This window comes from Rhinolophus hipposideros (assembly GCF_964194185.1).
Source record: "Rhinolophus hipposideros genome assembly, chromosome: 22".
NCBI lineage: Eukaryota > Metazoa > Chordata > Mammalia > Chiroptera > Rhinolophidae > Rhinolophus > Rhinolophus hipposideros.
This window is the reverse complement of record NC_138068.1, coordinates 27382061-27394816: the sequence shown is the minus strand read 5'-3', so window position 1 is coordinate 27394816 and position 12756 is coordinate 27382061.

Here is a 12756-nt window from a genome sequence, read left to right as displayed (position 1 = left end):
AAACACATTCACACACACACACACACACACACACACACAAAACTTGTGGTAGGTGGGCTAATACACATAACACAATATTTCCTGATACTTCTTAAAGTGTTTCAATTAGAGATAATAAAGATATATAGATCTTATTGGGCCTATCCACAAAAAATTAAAAAATAGAGCTGAGGAAGCCAAGAAGAGATTTGTTTATCAAGATCTTGGAATACTCTATTGAATAAATCAACTCCATCACAAAAACATGAAACAGTTAAGGCTCACCTACCAACCATCTCTGACGTGAGGGCTCTTACCCCAGCAAATGTTTATTAAGTACCTGCCACCCATCGTGGGTGGATTATAAAACAAACATAGTACAAGAGTTCTTTATAAAGACGTTATAAATGAAGAAATCTGCTTAAATGGAGAATGAAAACTTATACTTCAGCACTTTACAAAACCTAAGTCTAAAACATGAGCTTTGCAAGTTGGTGTATCTGCTGGGTCTCTGATGGCTATTTCTGGATTGTCAGGTACCATAACTTCTTTCCAGAGATTCCATGACTACAGATGGGCCTAGACATAAGTCCCACTTTATCAATTGCAGAAATCACAGCCCACTACCAAACCTGAAAATCAGGCAGATAAAACTAGAGCACACTGTCTGAGCACCAAGTCTCCTCTTTTTTTTTTCTTTTTTTTTTTAATTAATTTTATTGGGGTGACAATTGTTAGTAAATTTACATAGATTTCAGGTGTACAATTCTGTATTCCATCGTCTATAAAATCCCATTGTGTGATCACCACCCAGAGTCAGTTCTCCTTCCATCACCATGTATTTGATCCTCTTTTTTCCCTGGTGTGCACAAATTACTCTGGAGCACCTGGGGGATCCTTTGCAAATGAGGTGTCCTCATAGACACTGAGCTAGTTTTCTCTTCACTATTTCTTAATCCAGGGTTCCTTGTAACAGTCATTATAGGCAGCAGTTCCATCAGCCACAAACTCCAATTTTTGTGTATTTTTGTGTATACGTTTGGTACACCATGTTACCAAACGTACACATCACACCGACCTACCCTTGTGAGTGCACAAACTATGGGAAGGACCGACTGGAACACTGGTAAAGGGACAAAAGAAACAGAACAACAACAGAGAGCACACGAAGCTAAGGTATAGAAAAGCTGTTATTTTTGTTTGTTCATTTGTTTTGTTTTGAATTGGCTAGTTGGTTTTTATATTTGCTGCCCATTCTCTCTCTTTTTTTAAATATTTGTTTGGCCATTACTTAAGATTGGCCTTGTGTCTCACTTCCAAAAATACTTGCCTACAGGTTAAGAGTGGGCATCTAACACAAGTAGGCAACATCTCTCAAAGCCAGCTCCCTGAGCTGAGATTCTGGATGATCCAGTCAAATGATTCATCCATCCAAACCCAGGACAGTACAAAAAGTGAAAGTTAAGCCAGGGGTCACCCCAAAGGTGGTGTGCACCTTTTTCCATGGTTGCAATCCTTAAAAAATCCAAATGCACACTTTGTGGGCAGAACTCACTAAAAACTACCATTGGAAAGAATGTGGGCAGAGGAAGGACTTGTAGAGATGATATTCACATCGGAGGTCCCTGATATTTTGGGGATCATGTAGCCTTTGAAAAATCCATGGCAAGCTGGGGAGTCTTTTGCCTCCAAAATGCATTTAAGATTTTGAATGGAACTTTAAGAAAAATTTTAAAACATATGTATATTATGAGTCTCATCCATAAATCCTCTCAAAGTCCATGGACTTGCTGATTGAAAATCTCTTATTGAACACAAGCAGGAATGGGAGTTCTAGCAAGGTTGGTAGTTTACCTAAATTGACGAGTCATGAGAAGAGAACAGAAGCTAGAAGATGGGTGTCCTAACTCACAGTCACTGCTCATCTCACCTCACTGCCCAGAGTGACAAAAAAAAATCTAAATTAAAAATACACACATACATACATACATACATACATACATACATACATATATACATATGGCTATTTGGGGGCAGGATGGACTCTTTGAAACACACATTGTTAGAAAGTTACAGTGGGGAGAAATGATCTTGAATATAAGTGAAAGGCAGTCAGATTTTCTGTTTGGGGTCTAAATTAATTGCTTTTCTTTTTCTTTTCGGGGTCAGCTTTAAAACCAAATGATCAGGTGATTGGAAAGATAAATTCCCAGGAATAGCAGTATGCTGGTGTTTTCCTTCCTGTGTATCCACACTGATATTCAGGAGAAGAGAGTCCCAAATTTTGAGGCCATCATTATATATTCCAAAGTCTGTAAGATAAACAGATACTAAGGGCCTATTATAATTACGTGTATTTGATCATTTCAGGCCGTTAGACCACTATGCATTCCCTGCAACTTGAAAGATCACGCCCTTTCTATGTTTAACAAAATTTTGGAGATGTTCACTCTCAGAATTGTTAGAAATATCTGTCATTGATAATCTACAATGAAGTAGCAATCTGTTAGTTCTCTTGGAACGGCCTTCATATTGGATCTATGAGACTCCCTGTCCTGGGTGCTCCCTCCTCCCTCTGGTCAGACAAAAATTTGTCAGGTTAGCAAGAGAAGCCTGGCAATGATATGACACTGCCTGTGCTTAAAGTGGTTCTGATTCTTCCGAACTGTGTGACTCTAAGCAAGTCATTTAACCTCTCTGATCCTGGGTGTCCTCATGGGTAAAGCGAAAATAATCACCAAACTGGCTTACAACATTGCTGAAGATTGAAGGTGATCAGGAGTGTTAAAACAATTAGCCCAGAGCCTAGAACACATTAAGGCCGGGTCCACATAAGCCAGTGTTGTTACTAATGTCTCAGGTTAAGGCACAGAGCCAGGGAGAGGAGGGAAGGAACAGAAGAGGTGAACGGTGATGGAGATGGAAGAAGACATTGTAAAGCAGCTTGACTTGACCTTCATTAAAAATACAGAAACAACTGAAGCCCCTTTAGTCCTAGTTACTTTCAAACAGAATGCATGAAAAGGTTTCTACCAAAGGGTCTTAATTAAGTAGGGTATCAAAAAGACCTCATTAAAAAGATTCCATTATAAGATGAAGCCCCAGGGGTGGTAATAAGGCAAGATTCCTGCATCATCAAACTACTAGGATAATGGTTTTCTTGTCTGCAGTGGGAGGTGATACCTCCGGCTTCAGCCCAGGCAACCAGAGCACAGCTGAAGTGGAGCTGCTTGTCAGCTTCCAGCTTCTCAGCAGAAAGAGACTGAAATGTGTGACTGAAGAGTCTATGTGTCATAAGCATAGAACATAGAGCCCAGAGATTTTGGTTCTTTTGAGGTAGTTGTTTTTGGTTTTGATATGCTTTATATCTCATTTGTGCAGAAGACAACAGTCTAATCAGAGCTTAGGCTGATTTTTTTTTCTGTAATGGAGGCTTATTAAGCACCTATCACCTTCTGATTATTTTAAAAATTAAAACAAGAACTATATGTCCTTGTGCCTCTTACCTTTGTGTTACAAGGAACCTACAGTGGCTGAGGTGAAATGTCTGAAACCTGGTTGATCCCCTAGAGACCTCTGGAGGCAGACTCTACTCTGGCCTCTCAATGCTCCAATGGTATTCCAGACAGCAAAGCAAACTCACTGCAGATTGGACCACAACATTCCACTTCAAAAATAAACAGAGCATCTTGCTTCCTACCTTGAGGTTGAGGCTCAAATCGCTTCAAACAGCCTGTTTACATAACAGGCCAGAGTGTGGCCGGAGCAGTGATCTCTTCCCTGATAAGAACCTCAGCATGTTCCGTGTCCGAGCTGTTTGGGTTCAAGTACAGGGCAAGGCCCGAAATGGGAAAGCTCACTGGGTCCCTGCAACCACAGCGAAAAAAGTTGGGCCTGTTTTTCCAGGAGCTGCCACCCTGCAATACCCATCCAATAGCTTCCAATTGCCCAGCACTACTAGCAAAAGCACATGTTAGATCAACAGGCGGAAGGCAAATATCACGTTTCCAACCTTAGTGAATAACTCTCATAAATTGTCATTGATCTTTATTCCACCTCTTGGTTTATAGAAATATTTTAAGATGCTCTCACCCTAAAAAAAAAAAAAAAAAGTTATTAAATTTGAAAACTTTAACCCTTTACCTAAATTCTGCATACCAATAAGCTATTGCCATATGATCTTCCTCACTTCTCTACCTCTTAAAAGAGCAGTCATCTATTTTCAAAGAAATAGACTTCAAAACTTAGGAAATTATCAATATTCTGCTGATTTTGGCCTACCTACAAAATTTTTCATATAGTTCAGTCTAATACTCCCAATCTGTTAACAGAGTTTATTATGGAGAGATGGAGGAATCTTAAGTGGTCGGTATTTTCTGGAACACAGTAAGATCAGGTCCACATAAGCCACTGTTGCTATTAATGTCTCAGTTTAAGGCACAGAGCCAGGGTGAGAAGGAACAGAATGGGAGAGGTGATCAATGCCCGAATATGAAGAAGACATTGCAAAGCAGCTTTGCTTGACCTTCATTAAAAGTACAGAAAGAACTGAAGCTCCTCTAGCCCTAGTTAATTTCAAACAGAATGCATGAAAATGTTTCTACCAAAGGTGTTAATTACAGTATCAAAAAGACCTTATTAAAAAGATTCCATTATAAGGTGCAGACTTAGAGGGAGTCATGAGGCAAGATTCCCCTGTCAGCAAAACCTTGGGATAATGCTTTTCTTGTCTGCCGTAGGAAGTTCCAGAAAGAAAAAACAAAGAAAAAGGAAGAGAAGAGATATATCAAATTAATAATGCAAGAAAATTTCCTAGAATTTGAGAGCATGTACCTATAGGCAGAAAGAAACCACTGAGTATCGTGTTTCTCCGAAAATAAGACCTAGCCGGAACATCAGTTCTAATGCATCCTTTGGAGCAAAAATTAATATAAGACCCGGTCTTATATTATATTGTATTATTATATTATATTATATATTATATTATATTATATTATATTATATTATATTATATTATATTATATTATATTATATTATATTATATTCCTGGTCTTATAATATAGTAAAATAAGACCGGGTCTTACATTAATTTTTGCTCCAAAAGACACATTATAGCTCATAGTCCAGCTAGGTCTTATTTTCGGGGAAACACAGTAGCCAGCAAAATAAATGATGAAAAACCCACTCACAAAACTCGCATGAAGTTTCAGAATACCACACATAATGAGGATAGTCTAAAAGCTTCAAAGAGAAAAATAAAGATCTCACTCAAAGGAACAAGAGTCAGAAAGGCACTGCATGCCTCAACAGTTCAATACTATTAGAAAATAGTAGAGTAAATGTCTTCAAAGTTTGAAGGAAATATCCTAGTTAAATAACATAATGATTTACTCCAATGATATGATTAACACACTTGAGAGAACATTCCCTTGGTTTAATCACATGGGAAATTATTATTCTATTATTCTATATCCAGCCAAACTCTCAGTCAAGAATGCAAACAAAGTAAAGACATTTCAAACATTCAAGATTTCATAACATTTTCTCCCCCTACACCTTTTTAAGAGAGATAGCAAAAGATTTTCTTCATGAAAATGGAATAATAAATCAAGAAAGAAAGAAAATTATTGCTGAGCTGTTGGGAGAACAGCTACAGGTACTTATAAAACTAAGCAAATGAAAAAAGAAGGATCCTTATTAATGCCATGGAGAAAAGTTTTACGTCAAAGGAAATATCTAATGTACAGACAGAATGGTAACTATAGTTAACAATATTGTGTTGTCTACTTGAAAGTTGCTAAGAGAGTAGATCTTAAAAATTCATCACAAATATAAAAATTGATGACTGTGTGAGGCGATGGATGTGTTAACTAACCTTATTATGGTAATCAATTCAAAATACATACATAGATCAAATCATTACATTGTACACCTTATACTCACACAAGGTTATGTTTATTATATCTCAATAAAGCTAAAGAAAGAAAAAATATATACTTAACACTTTCATGAACATTATTGTCCATAAAAAAGACAGGAAATATAAACACCATATATTTATTACTTCAGCAGTAAATAATAGAAACATATTAAATACTGATCTAATATGTTTAATACCAACTGTTATATAACTACACTAGAAGGATCTAGCCCAATATAATGGAAATGATGTTGTTGAAGAGAAAAATCCTCAGCCCCCAAAACAAGCAGCCAGTAGAAATAGCCTAACATGAAAAGGTTCACAAATAGCAGTGTAGGCATGTAATTTTAAAATATGGCATTGGAAACTGTTACAAAATGAAACCTGGCAACCTATAGAATGGGAGAACATATTTGTAAATCGTATGTCTGATGAGGGGTTAATACACAAAATATATGAAGAACTTCTACAACTCAATGGCAAAAAACAAACAAACAAAAACACAATCCATTAAAAAATGGGCAGAAAAACGGAACATTTTTTCAAAAAAGACATGTAAATGGCCAAAAGGTACATAAAAAGATGTTCAACATCACTAAATCATCAGGAAAATGCAAATGAAAACTACAACGCCATATTGCCCCACACCTGTTAGAATGGCTATCATTAAAAAGATAAGAGATAATAAATATTAGCAAAGATGTGGAGAAAAGGGAACCCTTGTGCACTGTGGCTGAGAATGTAAATTGAATGGAAAACCATATGGAGGTTCCTCAAAAGCTAAAAAATCGAAGTACCATATAATCCAGCAATTCCACTTCTGGGTATTTATCCAAAGGAAATGAAATCACTATCTTGAAGAGATATCTGTACCCTATGTTCACTGTAACATTATTCACAATAGTTAAGATATGGAAACAACCTAAGTGTCCATTAGCAGATGAATGGATACAGAACGGATAATATATATGAAATATTCTTCAGCCATAAAAAAGAAGGAAATCCTGCCATTTGCAATGACATGGATGGACCTTGAGGGCATCAAGCTAAGTGAAATAAGTCAGGCAGAGAAAGATAATTACTGTAGAACCTCACTTATATGTGGAATCTAAAAAAAAATCAGACTCATAGAAACAGAAAACAGATTGGTGGTTGCCAGAGGTGGGGAGTGGGGGTTGAGAGGGAAGTATGAATGTGAATGTGAAAGTTAGAAACTTCCAGTTATAAAATGAATAAGCTCCGGGGATTTAATGTACAGCATGGTGACTACAGTTAACAATACTATATTGTACACTTGAAAGTCGCTTAAAGAGTAAATCTTTAAAGTTCTCATCACAAGAAAAAAATTATAACTGTGAGGTTATGAATGGTAACTAAACTTATTGTGATAATCATTTTTCAACATACACATATATCAAATCATTATGTTGTACACCTTAAACTAATATGTTATATGTCACTTATATCTCAATAAAACTATAAAATATAAATACATACATACATATATACACAACATTAAATAGCAGACAAAATAATATAAAAGAGTAGAAAAAGGCTTTCTCTGTGGACTAGGTCTGGAAATAAGGGTAGACCTAATGCTTTTAAAAATCAGAATTCAATTATTTTACTTTTAACATAGCTTTACTTTAGATTGAAGTGTAGTCCTTTGATGTGTTTAGAACCAAACAATTCAGATGATTTTACTATTGCTAAAAGAAAAAAAAAAAACAGATCTGAAGTCAGCATACTTCGTACAAAGTCACTAAAAAATTCTCTGGTTGCTAGAATCTACTTATATTGTATTTTAGCAACCAGCTCAATAAGCCACTACCTCAAATAGTGCAGGAAGGCAGAAATGTCCTATATGTTGTGTTATTGACATGTATGTAGGTTAAGAAGAAAAACTTTAAAAGAGAAATACTGTGCTGATTCATTCAACAAATATTTATTTTGAACTCTGAGGGTAAACCACAAAACATAATGCAAGATCCCAGCTTTCAAGGAACTCATATTCAATTTCAGAACTCATATTCAATTTCAAATATGGTCACATACTGAATAGTAGACTACTAAAATACACAACACCATAGATGAGTCACAGAGCTATTATGTTGAACAGAAAATGCCAGACACAAAAGCACATACTAAATGATTCCATTTATATTAAGTTCAAAACTAGATAAAACGAATCTATGATGATGGAAGTCAAACTTTAGGTTACCCTTGAAGAGAGGAGTGTTAGTGGGTACGGTGCATATTTCTTTCCCTTTTCCATTTTATTTAAGTACATGCAAAACATGTGAAGTGATCAACTAGACAGTAATCAATAAGATCAAATGTGCAGTGCAGGCAAGGGCATCTCACGGGTCAAAGGGATTCTCAGACTCTTTTCAATGTCAATAGGTGCTTGAATGAGAACTTTCTCAGGACAGAAGAGATTACAGGGTAGGGCCTCACCCAGATGAGATAAGCTTAAGTTATTCATGTTTCTCTGAGTTAAAGGTATAACTCAACTTCCTTCTCATAAGTAATCATGACACATCAGTATGGCCAGACACTTGGTTGAGGGTGTTCAGAGAAACAGTGCAAAACCTACCCTTATTTTTCCAATTTTAAAATGAAAAGGTGACTTTTTGAAAGTGATTTAGTCCACGGCTTTGTCTTTAATTTACAACTATTGTAAATCTTTAGTTTCAATAAGTCAACCAAAACTGAGCTGATGATTTTGTTGCTTGAATATAATATGGCATGGCCAAAAGGCATGCAGAAAGGCCCCAAATCTTGCCTCTGATCCTCTTTTTCCAAATTCAAATTAGAACCAGCCCAAACCCACTAGCACCATACTGTCCAGATAGCCTCTTATATCTAAACAATTCCCTCCTGCCCTAGTAATTCCAAAATACCTTTTTTAATAGATAGAGGGGAAATGGGCTTTATTCAGCTCCACAAATTGTTCTCATTTTGGCCTTCAATTTCTGAGCTATTCAAGAGGTAAAGAAATTCCCTCAACAGGATTTTTAACTACTACACTAGAGGATGATTTAGGCACGTCTTTATCATCGTAAATGAGGTTTAAATAACACCTCATACACATTCATGTGACTTGGGCTTCCTCATAGTATGGTGACTTCAGGGTATCAGAACTCCAGGCAAGTGTTCCCAACAACCAAAATTGATGTTTGATGGCCTTTTGGGATCTGGCTTCAAAAGTAATGCATCATTACTTCTTTTATACTCCTTTGGCCAAAGTCAAGCCCACCCAGATTCAAAGGAAGGGAAGTAGATTCTACCTATTAATGGGAAAAATGTTAAAGAACTAGCAAATATAACACTGCTGCATGGAGGGAAGAGAAAGGGTCTTATAGACCACGTTTGGAATGTTCACATAAGCTGTTTTATCTGTTTGTCCCAAAGTCTAAAATTATCATAAAGTCAGTGTCGGTGATTCTCCTACTTCTGCTGTTGAGACTCTGTGCAGCTAAAATATTAAGGAAAGAAGGCAGAAGAGATCTTCTTTTTAGAAGCCCTGTTATTTATCTGATGCAGTTGATTTTAGTGGTAGAAAAAAGGACCAGATTCTCCAAAAAGTTATTTCCGCCAATGTTCAGGTGAAATCTGAAGTACTGTTTTTAAAGCTTAAAGTCTTACATTTGAACCCCTTCCACTGCCTCACCTCTCTGCCAGGAGAGCTGGTGGTCAAACTCTCTCACTTTAGAATGAATTAATAGTTAACGGAGCCATGCAAAACAACATGATAAAAGCCTGAGGCAACGGAGTCCTTCTTCTGCATTAAGTAGGGTCCAGAAACACCATACCTTTTTCCCAATTTTGTCCATGGTAGTTCTGAGGAAAGGAAAAAGGCAATGAAGCAGGATGATATAACCATAGGTTTCAACCTTGTTGCTTCATGCAATTTCAATTGATTTTTCGTGCCTTGTCATAACCTAAATTTAAAAATAAACTCTATTAAGAGTGAAGTTCTGTTTTAAAATAAAAGAATTTGGAGACCTTTTTATATTGGGCTTTTCTGAATTATGGAAAGTAGATTAAAAACATATAACTTAATCCTAGACCATGGCTCAAAAAATGCTTTTCTCCCCAAAGATGGAATTCAAGGGGGAAAACTGGCTTTAAAATAAAATGTTCTTTTCCTGGTTGCTCCTTAAGAAAGAGCCCGAAGCATGAGTCTAGGTAGAGAGAGGAGGGCCAAGAGGTCAAAAGCATTACTGTGTTAAGCCACCGCTCAAGTACAAGATGGAATTCAATAAACATTAAGAGTTTTGTTCTTTTCTCCAAGGCTGTCAAGTTTCCTAACTCTGAAATAGCACCATCTGATGGTCACAAGCCTATGGTTTGGGACCGAAAATTAATGAGGATGTGAAGGGGGAGAGGAAGAAAGGTAACAGGAAAGTTTCATCATGTTCTTTTCCTGTCTATTTTCCTTTACATGAGAGAGAGAGAGAGAGAGAGAGAGAGAGAGAGAGAGAGAGAGAGAGAGAGAGAAACATAAAACAGCTATGCAGACATTTTCCTTTTAGAAGTTTCCAGACCCAAGATGCAATCTAGTGAAAAATTTGTATCCCTCCATTGCTTAAAAATTCCTGAGTCTTAAGGCCAGTTTGCAGAATGGCTCAGCAGAACATGGGAGTCCTCCCTTCCAGAGTTGGTTTCCATAAAGTGACCTCTCAGTGGAATCAGTTGTTCATGTCTAGCTACTCATTCAGCTCCAAATCCTTGAGTGACCTAAATCAGCTGCCACCAGTGGCCATTGGGTGCTTGACAATCTCAAAATCCATTGGTCAAATTCCTTGTGGATTGATTCTAATCAGAGATTCTACAAGTGACCCCCCTGCCTAAGAATCATGAACGGAGATGTTATCAGCCAGGATTTGATCAAAGAAGCAGAACCACCAGGAGATAGCTAATAAGGGATGTATTACAGAGATTTGACATAACACAATGGTGGGTTAAACAGCCTATGTGAAGCTGTAACCTCTGTATTTAGTTCTGAGGCCCACAGTCAGTGAGGCTGGCAGTCACAAAGGAAACACGGATATCAAGTAGGCAAACTGGAATCTGCAAGGCTAGGCAGGACTCCCCAAGAACAGATTAGAATCCATGTTGTTCTCTCAAAGCCTCCGCCTTCAATGATGAGATATCCTGCAGGAGGAGATAATGTCATTCATCATAGAACTAGACTCTCACCTGGTCCAGGATGTAGAGCAGCTAGCTGAAGGAGAATTCAGCAGGAGCAGGAATGGCAGGAGCTGCAGGACCAGCTATCAGGATGAGTATGCAGATAACTGGTGGCACACATGAGTGGTAATAGTGCCGAGTGCCATGCACAGACCTTCTGAGTATAAAAATAGTATGACTGTTACTTCAGTTATACCTCCTAAATCTTTCACAAAATGTCTCCTGTGACTATTTTAACCTAGAGCTTTGCAAGGAAAGGAATTTGGGGGAATGTAGTTCCAGCCAAGCTGAGTGGACACAGTACATACCCACTCCAACTTGACTGGTTTTCTAGCATCCATCTCTCATCCACCAAGCTGGCTTTACTTGACTGTCTTCTCCGCCATACGACAGGCAGAGAGAGTAAAGGACAGAGGAAAGAAGGGGAGAGAGAAGCAAGAAAGTGGGGGCAAGGTACATTACCCAGAATGACCAACATGAAGACAGAGGAAGAGCTCCTTGCCTTCTTGTGACACACCTGTGTCACAAGCTGATTAATTGTCCAGGCTTGTAACAAACTTCAGTGCACTGTATCCTCTTAACTAAAAGGTTGTTGTGATATCTACCAGTCTTCACCCTCCATTCTGCTATGGCAAAGCCTATTAAACTAAGGTCATCCAGAAGGAAATAGAGAGTCTGGAGGTTCTTATTACTTGACTTAGCATATCTACCAAGACTAAAGTGTTTATAATGTCACCCAAAACCACATGCCAGGTGAGTGTATAATATTTCATCCTGGACTTGAGGAGGACTTTTGAATTATTCAACTAAAAACTAAAAACCTTCTCTAATATTTTGAGTATTTGATCTCATTTTCAAGTACAGTCTCTAGCTATATCTACTCCAGTCCCCAAGTCTACCAGTCTTATAATGGATCCCACAGTTCAAGGCTTCTTCCATAGGAATCTGAGTCAGTTCCCCAGGATGCCCAAAAGATAACAGAGAAAAAAAAAAAACATCAATGACTTAGGGTGTGTACATCAATACTTAGGGTGTGTACAGCAACAGCTTGGTCCTCATTTAGCTGGGCCCAATCACTATCAGGACGTGGGTTGTGGCTTATTTTCATATGCCCATGACACTGTGACTCATGGTCTTGTGAACTTTAAGGCAGGAAATCTCTATTGGTAGTAAACTGTATTGGTAGTAAACAACCATGTTTTACTTTATTACCTCATGACAAAAATAGGCAAATGAAGAACACTGTTGTTCACGTTTACTGGGCATGGTGAAAATGGAATCAAAGAAATATAAAGGAAAACAAATGTGGAGTTTTTTCCTCCAAATTAATGATGGCTTTCCACAAAAATTAGTAAAATCTGCACACAGTGAGAGATTTAGCCCTCAGGATACATGTAATTATTTGGAGGTAGTGCCAGAGAACAAGAGATGTTCTGAGAGTGGGTGACAAAAGGATTTGAGAACACCCAAAATTCTTAAGAAATAGGTGGACTGGGAGTAATTGCAATGATGCAGGTCTAAGGTGCCATCGTAACAAAATCAAAATAAACTAATCAATTATATAGACTCTTATGTGGAGGTTTGGAGAAAGGCAATGGAATTATGAGTTAATAAATCTTAGATCACATGAAAAAAAAATAGTCCAAAGATGGCAGGGTCTG